General features: G+C 37.1%; 1 non-coding gene across 1 annotated transcript; it reads left to right on the top strand.

Moving 5' to 3' along the window:
• The first annotated feature begins 720 nt into the window (after positions 1-720).
• On the top strand, positions 721-826 carry LOC118604388. The gene has a single exon (XR_004951704.1). It is a non-coding gene; the product is annotated as a U6 spliceosomal RNA (small nuclear RNA).
• The last annotated feature ends 14,726 nt before the right edge of the window (positions 827-15,552 follow it).

Here is a 15,552-nt window from a genome sequence, read left to right as displayed (position 1 = left end):
CATATAAAAAGAAACCTGGAGTCAGAATAGACAGGGATTGAAAAGAATGCTGAGCAGAGACCAACTGCTATAAACCAGGCTGGAATAGTAAGAATAGTAGCAGATTAGGGACCCGTGGGTGGTGAGCAATTACAAAAGAGTTTATGTTTCTTAGGTCCTGTACAAATCAATAACTTCGATTCCCATCTGAGTCAAATTGTCTTCTTTCTTTACTACCAAAATTGGAGTATTACAGGGTGAAGATGTAAAAAAAAATTCCTCACTCTGCCTCCCTAGAGAGAGGATATTGGGCTTCTGATGAAAAATGGTTTATTCTTTTTCCAAGTCGTGTGCATAGGCTCTGTATTCTGTAGCAATTTGACTTCATTTGCATGTGTGGCCCAAAGGGTATCTTTTAAAAATTCATCCTCGTCAGAGAAATTTAAGTCAGGATGACTTTCTAATAAAGAAAGTAAGAGATTTGGGGCTTGGTTTGAGTGCAAGAAAATAAAAATGCTCTTCTCATTACATTTTATAATGGCATTAAATTTATATAACAAATCTCTGCCATAGAGACTTGCTGGTGAGCAGTTTGAAACTAAAAAGGCATGATGGGTGTTATCAAGGCCTAAAGATATTGGAGTGGGCTGAGATATGGGCAATGAAATAGCGTGAATAAAATCAGATGTGAACAGATAGTATAGAAAGTCATACCAGGGTCAATTAATAAATTTTGTTCCAGTGCTGCCTCAGCAGCACAAATACTAAAATTGGAATAATACAAAGAAGATTAGCACAGCCCCTGCGTAAGGATGACACACAAATTTGTAAAGCGTTCCATATTCTTGTGCAAATAAAAATGTTCAAGATCTAATAATACCAGTCCTGGACATCAATCTGAAAGGTATAATACAAAGGAAGAAGAAAGTACATAGTATAAAGTTTGTTTCATAGTAAATGTTAAAAAAAAAAAAGTGGTAAAAAAATTCAGTTTCCAATCCTCTACTTTAAGTTTAATGGTAGGCTCTGGGTTGCAACTGAGGATCCACTGACCCCATCACTTGATGGGCAATTCCCTCTCAGGAGAAGAAAAATATACCTTCTGAGAGTGCATGTACTTAGGGAAGTTGCTTCCCAGACTTTCCTTCTTCTTAAGTGCAGGACAATTTCTTATCCAACGTCCTTGTTCCTTGCAATACCTGCAATTGTCTGGAGACAAATAAGAAGAGCTCTGAGTGGGATCTGATTAATTCTGAGTTATATTTTTGCTTCTCTAAAGATTCAAGTTGCAGACCAAGAATTGTTACTTTAATTCTTATTTTTTTCAGCTTTCCTGTAAACTATTCTGAAAGAATTGCATGGCAGCTTCCATTATCACAATTAGCAGTAGCTTTGACCACCCAACTATGCTATTTTGATTTTTTTTTTTAATCTGTGAGAAAATTTCCCACTAGAGCGGATATTACGAGGTTTCTGTGCTGTGGAGCTTCCAGATTCAATGCTGTATGTCTTTGGAGAGTTTATATAAAATATTCAGTGAATGCTTTTAGATGTTCTTCTTCCTGCATACATAATTCAACTTTTGACCAATTAACTTTAGAAGGAAAGACCTCCAGAATGGCTCCTATGTCACATTGAATATCAGCTTCCAGCAGAGCCATTACCCGGGACATTTGTAGTAGGGTATGGAAGAGGGTCTGGCCATCTAATTCTCCTGTGTGGGAGGTTTTCTCCAGGGAGCCTTCTGTCCTGTCTAATAACTTCAGTATAATCATAGTGTCTTGTCTAAACCTCCATTCTCAAAACCTGGCTCAGTCAGCTCAGCCAGATCTCAAGACTCCAACTTTTCCAAAGAACATCCAACTACCTATTTTAACTTTCCTTTCTCTAGAAGATATAAAGAACACACTCAGACCTGACCTCCAAGCTAAGGGTATGCAGGTCACTTGTGCAAGAGTTGCCAAAAAAGAGCAGGAAGGCTTGTTTTACTCTACATTATGTGGACAAAAAAAGGGGCCACATACTAAATCTGACAAGCTCATGGAAGGCCTGCATGGTGGGCCCTATAAACTCAGAGACTGAAATTAACCACATAGGATGTCTGAACATAATAATTTCTAAGAGTGGGTCATGGTGGGTAGTCAGTCCTAGGCCCGTAGCTTTCTTGACAAAGGTCAGTTGTAACCTTAAGTGAAACCATCTCTTGTCTTTTTGCATCTAAAATAACATACTCTTAGAATGTCAGAATAATGCCTTTTTTCCAGACTCTTCAGGGCACAACCCAGTGCACCAGCCAGGGAAAGAAATTTCTCAGCTAGCCAGGAAGACTTTTACCAGCCAGTGAAAATCCTGCACACAGCATTAAAACTGTGGGGAATAGGAAAATTTTCCCTTTCCTTCCTCTGGTTCTTTTTGGGCTGGCTGAATAACCAAATCAACAAGAGGCAGATTGACAAGAAAAAATAAAATCAATCTTGTATGCATAGTCATGGACAGAAAGAATTAACATCATTAAAATGTCCGTACTTCCCAAAGCAATCTATAGAGTCAACGCAATCCCTATCAAAATACCAATAGCATTTTTTACACAAGTAGAACAAATAATCCTAAAATTTATATGAAACCACAGCAATTGCTACAGCAATCTTGAGAAAGAAGAAAAAAGTAGGAGGTACCATGTTACCTGATCGAATTATACTACAAGACTATAGTAATCAAAACAACATGGTACTGGCATAAAAAGAGACATATAGATCAATGGAACGGAATAGAGAGCCTAGAAATAAACCCACATCTCTATAGTCAGTTAATCTCTAACAAAGTAAGCAAGAATATACAGTAGGGAAAGACATTCCCTTCAATAAATGGTGTTGAGAAAATTGAACAGATGCATGTAAAAAAAAAAATACACCATATAGAAGAATAAACTCAAAATGGATTGAAGACTTAAATGTAAGCCCCAAATCACAAAACTCCTAGAAAAAAACGTAGAGAGTAAACTCTCTGACATTGCCCTTAGTAATTTTTTTGGACATATCTCCTCAAGCATGAGAAACAAAAGAAAAAACAAACAAATGGAAATATATCAAACTAATAAGTTTTTGCACAGCAAAGGAAGCCATCAATAAAAAAGAAAAGACAAGGATTCTGCGAAATATGATGGAGTGAGAGACATCCTCAAATCTCTCTCCTTGGAACAACAATAAGCTGAATATCTAAAACTCAACAACAACAAAAAATACCCAAACTGCACACAACCACATCTGAACGTGGGATCTGCACATAAGAGCTACCACAGATTAGAACCCCAGGTGTTGGGCAGTGGACTGGAAGAAATAAAGAAGCTGCCTCTCAGAGACTCTGGAGCTCCCTGGAGGGGAGAAGGTGTGCCAGCTTCCCTGAACAGCCCTGCCTGTAAGTGCTGCAAGTTCCATGCAGCCAGTGGAGGGTCTAGTCATCAGAAAGCAAAGAAGTGGGATGGGACCGCAGAGAAACAACAGTTGATTTTTACCAGCTCTGGTTGCAAAACCGAGAATGAGCCGCAGTCCTAAACCCCTAACGCAGAGGGTCCCTCCTCCATACCTTCTGACACCAACCATCGCAGAGCCTCAGGGGAATCTGAGCAAATGCTGCCAAGACTGTCACTGACACTGACAGGGACTGAAACTGAGGGTAGCAAGTGTGATTAAATATCTACAAGAAAATTTAAAAAGTCATTTTTAGGTTTTGTATAAAGCAGGGATCCAAGAGGCTTAGACATATCTACTGGAATCCAAAAGAAAAGTGCCTTCTTTGAAGCAGGTTAAAGAGAGACCTTTATATAATAAATCTTTCTGGAAAAAAGCAGAATACATTTCCATTAATGCCCAGGCTGAGAAAAAGTCCGTTAAACACCATGAACAGCCAAGGTGACAAGCCATCTCAGAAAAAAAGGAGAAAAATCTACAGAAAATAAGCTTACAGCCATAGAAATATGGAACTTAAATGACAGAATTCAGGATGGTACTTCTGAAAAAACTCTGTGAGTTCAGAAACGAGTCATATCAACAATTTCAGGAACTGAAAAAACAACTAGATCGGCAGAGCAAGAAGATCGAAACCCTCAAAAAGAACACGATAGATCTCCTGGAGATAAACACACACACACACACACACACACACACACACACACACACACACACTCTCTCTCTCTCTCTCTCTCTCTCTTGCAGAGTTGAAAAATGAAATAGAAAGCTTGAGAAATAGGATTGACCAAATGGAAGAAAGGAACAGTGATATTGAAAACAGAAATCTGGAAATGAATCAGAAGGAAGAAGAGAGAAACCGAAGAATAAAAATAATGAAAGAGAAATACAAGAACTAGCTGATACCATCAGGAGAGGAAACATAAGAATAATGGGCATTATTGAAAGTAAGGAAAAGGAGCAGGGATTAGAAAGCATTTTTAGACAAATAGTTGATGAGAATTTCCCAAATCTAAGGAATGAGCTGGAGCTTGGAATCCAATAAATCAACAGAACACTCAACTATCTCAAACCAAAAAGGCCTTCACCAAGACACATTGTATTAAAGTTATCAAAAATCAATGACAAAGATAGAATTCTCAGGGCAGCCAGGGAGAAGAAAATAGTAACTTATAAAGGAAAACCCATTATATTATCCTCAGACTTCTCAGCACAAATCTTATAAGCCATAAAGAAATGGAATCAAATATTTAAACTATTAAGGGAAAGGAACTACCAGTCAAGAATAATGTATCCAGCTAAGCTCTCCTTTAGATATGAAGGATAAATTAAGACCTTTCCAGACATACAAAAATTGAGGAAATTCTGCACTACGAGTCCTACAATACAGGAAATATTGAAAGTGGTCAGTTCACCTAAAATAAAATGACAAAAAAAAATAAAATAAAATAAAATAAAATAAATAAAATAAAATAAAATAAAATACATAATTAGGAGTAAAGTGACTATCAGGCAAATAGAAGCAGAGGAGTCCAACCCTTACTAAGAACAGAGCATTATAAGCTTAAATAATAAGAAGAGAATTGCTATAACAAGACAGTAATGAAGGTTCAGCATACACAGGGACAAACTGAAATAACGATGACTAAAAAGGGGAGGATTCAAAGATCCAAATTTGCAAAGGGGAATGGAGATAAGGCATACACAGAAGAAAATGGATGACTATAATATATATAACTATCTTTTACATATTTGTAATGGTAACCACACACCAAAGATTCAGAACTGAAGTATATAACATAAAACAAGAAGAGCCAGAGGGAAAATCCACAAAAGCCAACCAAAATAAAGAAAACAGAAACACAAGGACAAGGAAGCAATGGAAAAATCGAACTACCAGAAAGCAAAAGACAAAATGGCTATAAGAAGTCCTCATATTTCAATAATCACCCTAAATGTAAATGGACTGAACTCACCAATAAAAAGTCACAGAGTTGCAGAATGGATCAAAAAACAAAACCCAACTATGTGCTGCCTCTGGGAGATACATCTCAGCTCCAAAGACAAAGTGAAAGGGTAGAAAATGATATTTCAAGCAAATGGCATTCAGAGAAAAGCAGGAGTAGAGGTACTAATATCAGATGAAATAGACTTCAAAATAAAAAAGATAAAGAAAGATACTGAGGGACATTGCATAATGATAAAGGGAATCATGCACCGAGAAGACATAACACTTATTTTATTTATTTATTTTTAGGCAAGGCAACCCTTGGTTGACCTCACAGATTGCAAGGACTGTGTCAGCTTACAATCTCTTTTTTTATTTTTTTATGCCTATAGCACCTGGTCCTCCTAGGTGGTCTCCCATCCAAGTTCTAACCAGGCCTGACCCTGCTTAGCTTAACACTTATTAATATCTATGCCCCCAAAGAGGGAGCCTCAAAATATGTAAAGCAATTACTAACAGAACTAAAAGGAAAAACAGACCAAAACACTATCGTAGTAGGGGACCTAAATACCTCACTGTCGGATATGGACAGATCATCCAAAAAGAAAAATCAATAAGGAAATAACATCCGTAAGCAACACAGTAGACCAATTGGACATAACTGGCATTTATAGAGCCTTCCATCCCAAAACAGCTGTTTATACATTCTTCTCTAGTGCACATGGAACATTCTCAAGGTTTGACCGCATTCTGACACAGAGATAGCCTCAACAAATATAAGAGGGTTGAAATCATACCAACCATATTCTCATATGGTTGGTATGATAATGCTTTAAAACTAGAGATCAACTGCAGAAAAAAATCAGGAAGAACCACAAATATATGGATATTAAACAATATGCTACTGAAGAATAACTGGGTCAGGAAAGAAAGAAAAAGAGAGATCAAGAGATACATAGAAACGAATGATGATAGTACAACATATCAAAACTTTTGGGACACGGCAAAAGCGGTCATAAGAGCAAAGTTCATATCAATACAAGCCTATCTCCAAAAACAAGAATGAACCCAAATAAACAACCTAATGTTTCATCTTTAAAAACTAGAAAAGGAAGAACAAATGAAGCCTAAAGTCAGCAGGAGAGAAATAATCAAAATTAGAGCAGAAATAAATGAAATTGAAAACAAAATATCAATAGAAAAAATAAATGCAACAAAGAGCTTGTTCTTTGAGAAGGTTAATAAAATTGACAACCCCCTGGCTAGACTCACTAAAGAAAAAAGATAAAGAACACAAATAAACAAAATCAGAGATGAAAGAGGGGAAATTACGACTGACATTGCAGAAATACAAAGAATCATGCAAGAATACTATGAAAAAGTATATAATACCAAATTTAATAATCTAGAAAAAATGGACCAGTACTTATAAAAATACAACCTTCCTAGGCTGAATCAAGAAGATCTGGAAAATCTAAATAGGCTGATCAGCAGTATGGAAATTGAAACAATCATCAAAAACCTACCAAAAAGTAAAGGTCAAAACCAGAGGGCTTCACCAGTCAATTCTAATGAACATTCTAAGAAGATTTAATACCTATTCTCCTTAAACTTTTCCAAAAAATCAAAGAGAAGGCAATACTTCCCAACTCATTTTATGAAGCCAATATTACTATGATGCCAAAACCTGGTAAAGATAACACATAAAAAGAACAGTACAGACCAATATCTCTCATGAACACAGATGCAAAAATCCTAAATAAGATACTAGCAAACTGAGTACAGCAATATATTAAAAGGATTATACATCATGGTCAGGTGGGCTTCATCCCAGGGGCACAGGGATGGTTCAACATATGCAAATCGATTAATGTGATATACCACATAAACAAATTAAAAAATAAGAATTATATGATTATATCAATAGTTGCAGAAAAAGCCTTCAACAAGATACAGCATCCATTTATGATCAAAACACTTAACAAAATCAGTATAGAAGGAAAATACCTTAACATAATAAAGGCCATGTATGAAAAACCCTCAGCCAACATTATATTTACTGTTGAAAAACTAAAAACCTTCCCTCTAAGATCAGGAACAAGGCAAGGCTGTCCACTATCACCACTGTTATTCAATATAACATTGGAGGCCCTAGTGAGTGCAATCATACAAGACGAAGACATAAAAGGCATCCAAGTAGAAATGAAGAAGTCAAACTGTCACTATTTGTGGATGACATGATTCTCTATATAGAAAACCCTAAACAGTCCTCAAGAACACTACTAGAAACAATAAACAAATACAGTAAAGTTTCTGGATACAAAATCAATGTTCGAAAAATCCATAGCATTCCTATACTGTAATAATGAAGTGTCAGAAAAAGAAGAAAAAATAATTCCTTTTGGAATTGCAATAAAAGGAATAAAATATATAGGAATAAATTTAATGAAACATATGAAGGACCTATATAATGAAAACTATAAGTAAGACCCTATTAAAAGAAATTGAAGGAGATACAAAGAAATGGAAAGGTATTCTGTGTTCTTGGATTGAAAGAATCAACATAGTTAAAATGACCACATCACCTAAAGTGTTATACAGATTTAATGCAATCCCTATCAAAATCCCATCAGCATTTTTTTAAAAAGAAATAGAACAAAAAAATCATCAGATTTGTATGGAAGCACAAAAGACTCCAAATTGCCAAAGCCATCCTGAGAAAAAAGACCGAGGCTGGAGGCATCACTCTGCCCAACTTCAAATTATATTACAAAGTGACAATAATCAAAATGGCATGGTTCTGGCAGCAAAACAGACATATGGACCAGTGGAAAAGAAAAGAAAGTCCAGAAGTAAACCAATATTTATATGGGCAAATAATTGTCAACAACAACAAAAAAAGCCAAAAACATACAATGGGGAAAGGAAAGCCTCTTCAATAAATGGTGCTGGGAAAATTGGAAGGCCACTTGCAAAAGAATGAAACTAGACTGTTATCTACTATCACACACCAAAAATTAACTTAAAATGGAGTAAGGACCTAAATATAAGACTTGAAATAATAAAATGCATAGAAGAAAACATAGGAACTAAACTCAAGAACCTTGGACTTAAAGAGGATTTTATGAATTTGACGTCAAAGGCAAGGGAAGTAAAAGCAACAATAAATGAATGAAACTACATCAAAAGCTTCTGCTCAGCAAAAGAAACTGTCAACAAGGTAGAGACAATCATCCAAATGGGAAAATATATTTACAAGCAACACCTTCAATAAGGGCCTAACATCCAAAATATACAAAGAACTCTTATGGCTCAATAACAACAAAAAAACAAACAATCCAATCAAAAAAATGGGCAGAGGACCTGTACAGACACTTCGCCCTAGAGGACATACAGATGGCCAAGAAATATTTGAAAAAATACTCAACATCACTAGCTATTAGGGAAATGCAAATTAAAACCACAATGAGATACCATCTCACACCTGTTAGAATAGCTATAATCAACAGGACAAGTAATAACAAATGTTGGAGAGGATGCGGAGAAAAAGAAACCCTCATACACTACTGGTGGGACTGCAAATTGGTACAGCCACTATAAAAAACAGTATGGAGGTTCCTCAAAAAACTGAGACTTGATCTACCATATGATGCAGCAATCCCTCTACTGGATATTTACTCCAAAGACTTGAAAACTCATATCTGAAAAGATAGTAGCACACCAATGTTCATAGCAGCATTATTCACAGTGGCCAGGACATGGAAGCAACCGAAGTGTCCTACGATAGATGATTGGCTAAAGAAGCCGTAGTACATATATACAATGTAATATTACTCAGCCATAAGAAGAGATGAAATACTAACATTTGCAACAACATGAATGGACCTTGAGACAGTCATGCTAAGTGAAATATGCCAGAGAAAGTTGAAAATCACATAATATCACTTATATGTGGGATAAAAATCTAAAAGCAACAAATGAAGAGGACAAACAAACAGATACTCATGGACGTAGATAATGGACTAGTGGTCACCAGAGGGTAGGGAATGGGGGAGAAGGGTGGAGCTAGACGGGGTAAAAGGGATCAAATATAGTGTAGTAGGAAAGGGTGAAGTGGGTAAACAGGATCAAACATATGGTAGCTGAAGGAAACTGGACTTTGGTTGGTAAACACACAATAGAGTATACAGATATCAAATTATAATGTACACCTGAATGTTATATAATTGTATTAACCAATTTATTTCAACAAACTTAATTTAAAAAGAAAAAGAAAAGACAACCTACCAAATAGGAGAAGATACTCACTTATTGGAATGATACATCGGATAAGGGGTTAATGTCCCAAACTTTAAAAGAACAACTCAACACCAAAACAAACAAACAAACAAATAACCCAATTTAAAAAATGGGTGGAGGACCTGAATGAACATTTCTCCAAAGAGGACATATAGGTGCCAATATACATATGAAAATATGCTCAACGGTAACTATAATAATAGTTTATGATTATTAATAGATAATTATCAGAGAAATGCACATTAAAACCACAATCAGGTATCATCTCACACCTGTGAGAATGGCTATTAATAAATCAACAAACAAGGGTTGATGAGGATGTTGATGAGGATGTGCACCGTTGGTGGGATTGCAAATTGGTACAGCCACTATGGAAAACAGCATGGAGAGTCCTCAAAAAATTTTAAAAAGAACTACCTTATGACTCAGTAATTTGACCTATGGTTATCTAACCAAAGAAATTCAAAACACTATGTTTTTTACGGCATTATTTACAATAACCAAGATACAGAAGTAACCTAAGTGTCCATCAGTAAACACTGTATAAAGAAGTGGTATATATATACAATGGAATATAACTTGGCCATAAAAAAGAATGAAATCTTACCATTTGTGAGAGCTTGAATGGACCTAGATGGTGTTATGCAAAGTAAAATAAGTCAGACAGAGAAAGACAAATACCATACGATTCCATTTATATGTGTAAACTAAAAAACAAAATAAATGAACAAAACAGAAACAGACTCATAGATAGAACAAACCGATGGCTGCCAAATGAGAGGGGGGTCACTGGGAGAGGTTAAAAAGGTGAAGGGATTAAGAAGTACAAATCATTAGAGTAATTGGAAACAAATGACTCCCCGGGTTTGTGCTGCCTGTGCCTCTCAGCCAATAAACCAACACAGGAGTTCTTAGGATAAATGTTTATTGTCAGAGCATAAATGATCTGAGAAAGCAGCAGGTTAACTCCTTTAAAAACTGCTTTACTTTTTCAGTCCGATTTAGGGTACTTAAGGGAAAATCTGGGCATTATTCCAGAGGCTACATGACTGTTTGGGGCGTGTCTATCGTGCCTCACAGAGCCTTCCCTCTGGTAACGTGGTCCTCCAGTGGCCCATTAGGAACCCAGAAATAAAGATGGGAGTCATCTAGAAAGAATGCTCAAGATCATAAAAATTGTGATAAGTATGCATAAAGGCACTAATCATAAGTTTCAAGGCAACTTTGTATGGCAAGGGACATTCCAAGCTCTGGGTCAAGCCACAGGGGACAATCTATTGCTAAACTATAGAGTAAGAAAGGTGAAGCCAGGGTCACTGTGAGTCTTCTACTACAGGGGTCCCAATTGGGCCCTTCTTCAGTAGTTACAAAATAATCACGAGGATGTAAAGTACAGCATAGGGATGTAGTCAATAATATTGTAATAACTATGTGGGGCGTCAGGTGGGCACCAAACTAATCAGGGGGATCACTTTGAAATTATATAAATGTCTAACCATTATGCTCTACACCTGAAACTAATATAATATTGAATGTCAACTATAATCGAAAAAATTAAATTAAAGAAAATCTCATGCTCATGGGAATCCCACATACATGAGAGAGTTCAAGGATAGAAAGGAGAATTGAGGTATATAAAACATCTTGAGCCAGGGATGGGGTAAGGTGCCCTGAGGGCTTCAAAAGTCAGTATAGCATGATAACAAGAGCAGATGTTTAGTAAACAGAAGTTTTTCTTGCCCTATAGACTGGTCAATTTATTTTGGACAAGGCCTTTAATTCAAAATTTTCTAGGTAGTTGGTGGGGGAGGGGCCAGAAGTTTCTCTTGAGCTCGAAGCTAAAATTGCCTTTAGTTCAAAGTGATCTGCATACCACTGAGGCATATCTTGGGGTGGCTCATTTCTGGACCCCCACAGGACCATCTTCATGAGTTATTTTTGATAATATTAAAGCAAAAGTAACTAATATGCATGTTGGTACTGTCAAATAAATTCTTCATAACACTTTTTTAAGAATCATAAGGCAGACTTTATTCAGGATCATGGTGATAGGTGCAGGGACACTGCAATGGGGTCTTACAGTGAGGGAAGACATTGGGCTCAGCTCCACATACGACAAAGAAAATTGGGAATTTATAGGCAAGGAGCAGAGTGGGGATCAATGGATGGAAAACTAATATGAGGAAACATCAGGGGTAAGTGGGGATTCTGGCTAAATCCACCTAACAGGAGTCTTGCTGAAGGCAGATCAGGATGATAGGACATCACTTGGGGCAATGGTAGCAGGACTGAGGAAACTGATCAGATATCAAAGGTCATCAGATATCAAGGGTGGGAGTTCTGGCTAAACCGATTTATCAGGATTCTTGCTAAAATTAGGCAATGCAGAGTAAATTGGTGTTCTGATATTCAGTTGCCAATGTAGTGGGCTTTCCTCCAACCCACGAATAATTCTTAGACATCAGTAGGGAGTCTGAGCGTTCAACTCAATTCTGACACCATCTACCCAGAGATAGTATCAGATTCCACAGTTTAAGGGCTCAGTACTACAAGACTGCCTTCACCCACTTCAGGCACCAGTCACAAGTCCAGGTTGTTACCTGTGCTTCTGATCAACTGGCTATGAATCAGAGGTTCTCACTGAGAATGAGGACCTCCTCCTTGGATTTGATCAATTTGCTAGAACAGCTCACAGAACTCAGAGAAATATTTCACTTGCTAGGGCACTGGTTTATTGTAAAAGGATATAACTCCGAAACTGTCAGATAGAAGAGATGATGGAAAAGGCAAGGAATTTCCATACTCTCTCCGGCGCTACTCTCCCCACATCTCCATGAGTTCACCAACCAGGAAGCTCTCTGAACCCCGTCCTCTTAGCTTTTCATTACACACATACATACATACATACATACATACATACATACATACATATATACATACGTGTGATTGATTACATCATTGGCTATTGGTGACTAATTAAACTTCCAGTCCCTCTCTCCAGTGGGGAAGTTCCAACCCCTCAGCACATTGTTGGTTCTCTGGTCAACCAGCCTTCATTCTTAGGTGCTGCTATGTCATTTCATTGACATAACAAAGACTTTTTTAAAAATCTCTTTTATTACTTAGGAAATTCCAATGGTTTGGGAGCTGCGAGCCAGAAACTATGGATGAAGACTAAATAAATATGAGAAATATATTTTGGTCATCTGATATATTTCTTATAAATATAAAAAATATATTTAAAAAAGATATATTTCTTATAAATCGCAATATTGCACAGAGACAAACACTAAAGCAAAAAGTCAGGGCCCAGCTGAGGAGAATTCAGAAGATCCAGAGTAGAGTTTGGTCAAGGAGAGAATATTTGTCATTACTTAAACCCAAAATTTGGCACAAAATGTCTGAGGCTGATAGTCTTTATAAGTGGAATTGTGTCCCCTGGGCCCTTCCTTTATGAAACTGTTTATAATGGGCTTTTTTGGGACCATCTAAAAACAAAGAAATATATTAGCTACAATCCTTGGAGTAATAGAACAGGCAAGGTCCAGCTAATGCTTTTTAAAATATATATAAATTAACTTCGAGTATACAGTACAATGGTTAGACATTTAATAATTTATGAAGTGATTGCCTCAATTACACTAGCACCCATCTGGCTCTGCACAGAGCCATTACAGTAATATTGACTATATTCCCTATGCTGTACTCCACGTTCCACAGACTGTTTTGTAACTACCAATGTGTATGTCTTTATCCCTTTGCCTTTTTCACCAGTGATTTTTTATATTAATACTTTAACTAATAAACTCAGTGCTTTTTGGCTAATTATGAAAAACATATAATACAATCGTAATGGAAATGGGGAAAATCTGAAATTGGACTCTTGGGAATATTTTAATGGTGGAACAAAAACTCACCACAAAGGACTCAGAGATGCTCAGTGATAAAACAGCTTAGCAGTAAGCAACGAAGCAGCACTAAGATATCCTCTCTAGTTCAGCATGACAGACCTGCTATAATAATATAACAATTGATTTGTACTGATGAGAAAATGGCATATGGTATGTCCTCAAGACTTAAAACTAGAGCCATGGAGAGTAACCATTGGAAACTGAACTGTGCCCTTCCAGGGAGCTTCACAAGAAGGCTTTGATAGTATGTAAAGGCCATGGTGTCTTTATGTTTTGCATATGGGAAATATTATTTAAGATGCTAGGATTATTACTAAACAGCTTTAATTAGGTAACTGTGAAGTTACTTGTGCAATTGATGGGAACTCATGACAAGTTTATTGGGCCTTAGAAGAAAATTCTTAACATGTTAGCTTATCAGGCTCTGGGTTTATGTTATTCCTTAGGCTGGGACTGAGTAAGACTTTGTGAGCAAATACCAAATAATACTCAAATAGTCAATCGTGTGAAAATGCAAACAATAAAATCAACACAGTTTGTAAAATTAAGAGACATCATAGGAGAATTTTTGCATGTTGCTTATCAGGACGCACTACTCCAAAATATAGCACCTGGCATATTGAATTTATCTCAAGTGAAAGAATTTGAGAAATGGCTGGTTCAGAGAGGACTTTCCATGAAATAAGTCATAAAACTCTTATGTGGGAGGTCTTCTCCCTCTACAGAGAGAAAAAGAGCATCCTTATCCCTGAAGATGGAGGGAGGACGAGAGAAATCTGAATGAACCAGCATTCCCCTAACTACACTTAGCTCATACCCTTTGTTCTATCACATTTTCCCACAACTTTCCACACTTCATCGAACCTAGCATTAAGACACCCAGGCATAAACACTTCTCTGGGTCTTCATTTCTTTACGAAGTCACTCACATCACATAAAATTTATATTAAATACATTTGCATGCTTTTCTTTTACTAATCTACCATTTGTTAGAGGGGCCCAGCCAATGTTGTAGCCACCAGCCCCCGAAAGACACATGGACCACCAGAACTCAGTGAGTTATAGGAAACACTCTTTATTCAGCCAGCTGGGTCTGCCAGGGGTACGCAGACCCCAAATTAAGCAGCCTTGAAATGTAGAGGTACAGGGTTTTTAAGCCCCAAATCCCATTCTTCATTCTGTCTAAACACGAAGGGCTATCTTTCTTCTACTCATTACCTGTCAACTCACGGGTCAGGTGTGTAAGCGGGGCTACAGAAGCAGAAAGCTTGTTTAGAATGTTATCATCCTATGGGTGACAGCCTATGTTCCCATGGACATAGCCATGTTCCCATGGGCATGGCCAAGCAGTAATTTTCCTGCAAGTAATAAATTTCTAGCCATCATTTTTTAGCCATTACACCAAGAATTTAGAAAAGAATGTTTTAAAAAATTCAAATTTTAAAGATCTTACTGGATTTATTCAATGATTCACGAATCGGGTTGTATCCTTTCCAGCAAATGGAAAGGAGCTCCAAGCTCCTGTAGAAAATAGAAGACATTTATAAGCAGAGGAGAGCAGCAACAAGGAAGTTATACTGTTGTGGCCACCAGCCCCCGAAAGACACACGGACCACGGGAACTCAGTGAGTTATAGGAAACACTCTTTATTCAGCCAGTTGGGTCTGCCAGGGGTACACAGACCCCAAATTAAGCAGCCCCGAAATGTAGAGGTACAGGGGTTTTAAGCCCAAAATCTAATGTTTCATTCTGTCTAAACACAAAGGTCTATCTTTCTTCTATTCATTACCTGTCGACCCACAGGTCAGGTGTGCAAGCGGGGGTTACAGAAGCAGAAAGCTTGTTTAGAATGTTATGTTCCTACAACTAAAGGCCTACGTGCCCATAGCAATAGTCAAACAGTAATTTCCAGTAAGAGTCAATTTTTCAGCCACCACAATACAAGGTATAA

The sequence above is a fragment of the Rousettus aegyptiacus genome, unplaced genomic scaffold, assembly GCF_014176215.1.
Source record: "Rousettus aegyptiacus isolate mRouAeg1 unplaced genomic scaffold, mRouAeg1.p scaffold_m13_p_6, whole genome shotgun sequence".
NCBI classification, from domain to species: domain Eukaryota; kingdom Metazoa; phylum Chordata; class Mammalia; order Chiroptera; family Pteropodidae; genus Rousettus; species Rousettus aegyptiacus.
This window is presented reverse-complemented; position numbering and strand designations above follow the sequence as displayed.